Genomic DNA, 4,585 nt, shown 5'->3' with positions numbered 1-4,585 from the left:
TTTCTTGTCCTACTCAGCTCCTCTGAGTTTCCAGACCTGAAGGCAGTGTTCCTGGCTTCCAGCAGGGTACGCACCTCTGCATTCAGCCAAGGTTTTCTGTTTGGGTAGCTTTTAACATTTATGATAGTGGAGACGGTGTCAGTACATGTACTAATGTAACCCAGAACTGAGGATGTGTATTGGTCAAGATCAAGCGAACCTCCATTTTCAGCAGCTTCTCTGAAAACCTGCCAATCTGTTTGGTCAAAACAATCTCTCAGTAAGGGGCCACTGTCCTGGATCCAGCATTTAACTTTCTTTTGTACCGGTCTGGAGTGTCTCAGTGGGGGCATGTAAGCAGGAGCCAGGAAGATTGAGATGTGGTCTGACAGTCCTAGGTGGGGGCGGGATTCGGCTTTGTATGCATCTTTTACGTTCGTGTAAACACGGTCCAACATCTTGTCTCCACGTGTCAGAATTGTCACATGTTGATTTAAGCTTGGGATACATTCCTTTAGATTCACGTGGTTAAAGTCTCCGGCTACAACGTAAAGAGCCTCGGGGTGTTTGCTCTGCAGCGAGCTGATGGTATCATGTAGCTCCTGTAGTGATTCATTAGCATTAGCATCTGGAGGAATGTAAACGACATTGATAAAAGTCACCATGAACTTGCGGGGTAGATAATGTGGCCAACATTTCACTGTTATTTGCTCCAAAGCCTTCGAGCTTGAGCTATTTACAACAGTACAGTTCGTGCACCAACTTTTACTCACGTAAATGCACACTCCGCCTCCCCGTGATTTCCCCGTGATTTCCCCGTTAGTTCGCTGCAACGGTCTGCTCGAAAAAAAAGTCTGTCATCCAGCTGGAAGACTGCATCCGTCGTGGATTGGACGCCACATGCTGTGAAGCTGAACTTGATAATAGTATTCATGGTTCTTCTTGAGTTGTAATGAGCAGCACCTATTCACCTTTTCAACACCATGTAATAAAATGTATAAAATAAAAACAATAAAAATAACGCACACAGAGGCAGGTCCAACCGTTTTCAATGAGCTTCTCATAGATTTCTCGGTAAAACGAGTCCACATAATCTGTCACAGCTGTAATTATCATTTTAATTGACAGCTCCTGGTAATAAATAAATATAAAACCTCAAATAAGTAACAAATAACAAAATGGTCTGAATGGCTATCGGCCAGTGGTCCTCATCCCAATAGTCGCTAAATGCTTAGAAAAAATGGTCATGACCCACATCAAAACAACCATCAACATCAACGAGGACCCTAATCAGTACGCATACCGCGAGAACTGATCAACATAGGACATCATTTCCTCTGTGGTCCACACTGCTGTCACCCACCTGGAGCAGAAGGACTCCTATGTCTGTATGCTCTTTGTGGACTTCACCTCTTCCTTCAACACCATGATCTCCCAAACCCTGATGGACAAACTATTCACACTAGGACTAAGCCCCTCCATTTGCAACTGGGTCCTAGACTTCTTAACAAGAAGACATCAATCAGTCTGTGAGGATCCACAACTTTTCCTCCTCTACCATAACCCTCAGCATTGGCTCTCCTCAGGGATGTGTGCTGAGTCCTCTCCTGTTCACTCTGTTCACATATGATTGTGCAGTTACTCATCCAAGCTGTCATATTGTAAAGTTTGCAGATGATACAGTGGTGGTGGGATGCATCACAAACAATGATGAGTCCAGCTACTGGCAGGAGGTGGTACATCTGGAGAGCTGGTGCAAAGAGAATAACCTTCACATCAATGTGAAGAAGACAAAGGAGATGTTTGTGGACTTCAGAAGGAACAAACACACCTGTCCCCCTCGAACATAGAAGGATCTGTGATGGAAGTGGTCTCCAGCTACAAGTACTTGGGTGTACACCTGAATGACAACCTCAGCTGGAGCAACAACACTACCAGCCTGACCAAGAAAGCTCATCAGAGACTCTACTTCCGCAGACGGCAGAGATGAGCTGGTCTGGGAAGCTCAGTCCTCACCTCCTTCTACACGTGTGCAGTGGAGAGCATCCTGTGCTCCAGCATCAACTTGTGGCATGGAGGCTGCACAGCTGCAGAAAGAAAAGCTTTGCAGAGAGTGGTGAAGGCTGCACAGAAGACTGTTAGAGTCAGTCCCCCCACCATCACAGACATTTACCCCTCCAGATGCAGGAAGAGGGCCACCTGCATCATGAAGGACCCCACTCACCCAGCACACACACTTGATGCCCCGCTCCCCTCAGGAAGGAGGTTGAGGAGCATTAAGTGTAGAACCACTAGACCGAGGAACAGCTTCTACCCTGAAGCTGTTAAACTTATGAATGTCTAACCAGGATAATTACTGTGAAAAATCACATCATGTTGCTGCTGATCTGTTTCATGTTGCTGTATTCATGCATGCTCATCTACTCACACAGACTCGTGTTCATGCTGCTTTTCGGCGTAATGTTTTTCTGTTACTAGTGCTTGATGTATATTTAGTTGATATTTTTCTTAGTTCATATCTTAGATCTTATTACTGTTTTTCTTTTACATTTTATTGTTGGATGTAACTGGGACTGTGTGTACATAATTTCGTTCCACCAGCTCAAATGTAAACAAAATGTTATAAATATTGGTCCCCAACCGAACCGAGTCTACCGGACTATCAGGTGTGAAAACAACCTTAATTAAAAATGTCTTGGGGGTTTTCGTGTTCAGACCTGTAATTACTGTTAATTCGTCAGATCGGGTGGGGTTTGAAGATGATGGCTAAGGGCTGGGGCTGGGTCAGATTACTTGGACCAGAATGCAACTCTAATATTGAACAACTATCGACCAATCTCTAAACTCTATATTCTTGCTAAGGTTTTAGAAAAACTGATAAACTCTCAAGTCAATAAGTATTTGGATTTTTTTAACATCTCATCTCCCCATCAATCTGGTTTCAGGAAACAACACAGCACGACTGCTTTGCTGAAGGTTTTTAATGATGTTGTTGAAGCATTGGATGCTAAGGATTATTGTGCTGCACTTTACTTAGACCTGCCTAAAGCTTTTGACACTGTGGACCATGACATCTTATGTCATAAGCTCTCAGAAATTGGTTTCTCAGATCACACCATTGATCTCTAATTATCTCTCAGATCGGAGGCAATGTGTTCAACATAACTGTACTTCTTGCAGCTATCTTAACTGTTAACAGTGGTGTACCACAAGGTTCAGTCTTAGGACCCACCCTCTTCATAATCTACATAATTAATGTAGGTCAGAGCATTTCTGATGCATCCTTACATTTCTATGCCAATGACACAGTTGTTTATTGTCAAGCTAGAACAGTTGCTAAGGTTTTCCAGCTTTTAGTCTGCTTTCGACATCATCCATTCTGATTTGTTCCATCTCAAACTTGTGTTAAATGCTGATAAAACCAAAAGAATGTTGTTTTCAAACAGGAAGTCAGTACCAGCAGTTCTTCCTTACCAGCAGTTCTTCCTTCTTTTTTATCTTTGAATGGAGTTCCTATTGAGTTTGTCGATTCTTAAAAATACTTGGGTATCTTGGTCGATTTGCATCTCTCCTTTAAGCCTCATGTCAAAAACTTGGTAGAGAAACTGAATGTAAAAGTGGGTTTCTTTTTCAGAAATCGATCCTGTCTAACTCTGAATGCTAGGAAACGCCTTGTGACTGCGACTTTCCTTACCTTCATTGACTACGGTGATATTATTTAAATGAATATCCCTACAAGCACCCTGCAGATGTTGGACGCTGCCTATCATGGTGCGCTAAGATTCATAACTGGCTGTAACTACCGTATCCATCACTGCACCCTGTATTCATTGGTTAACTGGTCATCATTAACTTCACGCAGACTCTCACACTGGTACATTTTCATCATTAAATCAATTCTTGGTCTATTGCCTTCATATACAGTATCTCCTCCTACATGTCACTTTATCAGTGCAGGTACAGCGTGCACTCTCAAGACATAATTACCTACAGTGTTCCCTCAGTGAGGACCGAACTAGGCAAAAGGACCTTCTCTTACTCTGCTCCTGTATCCTGGAACACCTTGCAAAAAGATCTGACTCTTGACCTTGACCTCAAAGTGGCTTCAAACATCTGCTAAGTTCATGGCAAAAAACCAACACAAACATGTTCCTGTTTTTAAGTTTCTACATCACTTTACAATTTAGCTGTATATATATATATTTTTTTTCTTCTTCTTCTTTCAGCTGCGCCCTGCGTTAGTGGTTGCCACAGCGAACTAAGTCGCACAAAGACGGCAATTATTTTTAAACTGGATGCCCTTCCTGACTCAACCAGACCACTGAGCTACCACAGCCCTGTGTGGAGCAGAGAGCTGCTATCTAGGACACCCGGAGGAGCAGATTGTGGGGGTCAAGGGCCTTGCTCAAGGGCCCAGGGTGGGATGAATGAGGGTGGGGCAGGGTGGGTTCTTAACCTACCCCACCCACATTTTTGATGTTGTTGGTACTGGGTCTTGAATCGGCAATCTTCCGATCACAGGCCCACCTTCTCTAAACTCTGCGCCACCACTCCCCATATACACACATACATACATATACATATATATATATATATATATATATAT

At 43.3% G+C, this 4,585-nt stretch overlaps 1 protein-coding gene across 1 annotated transcript in view; it reads left to right on the top strand.

Annotated features, from left to right (window-relative positions):
- Window positions 1-4,585, top strand: part of ehbp1 (EH domain binding protein 1) — a gene marked incomplete in the record, with an annotated part of 851,057 nt that overhangs the window by 640,708 nt on the left and 205,764 nt on the right.

The sequence above is a fragment of the Nematolebias whitei genome, chromosome 1, assembly GCF_014905685.2.
Source record: "Nematolebias whitei isolate Nwh7 chromosome 1, NemWhi1, whole genome shotgun sequence".
In the NCBI taxonomy this organism is placed as follows: Eukaryota; Metazoa; Chordata; class Actinopteri; order Cyprinodontiformes; family Rivulidae; genus Nematolebias; species Nematolebias whitei.
The sequence above is the reverse complement of the archived record's forward strand: the minus strand, read 5'-3'. Positions and strand labels throughout refer to the sequence as shown.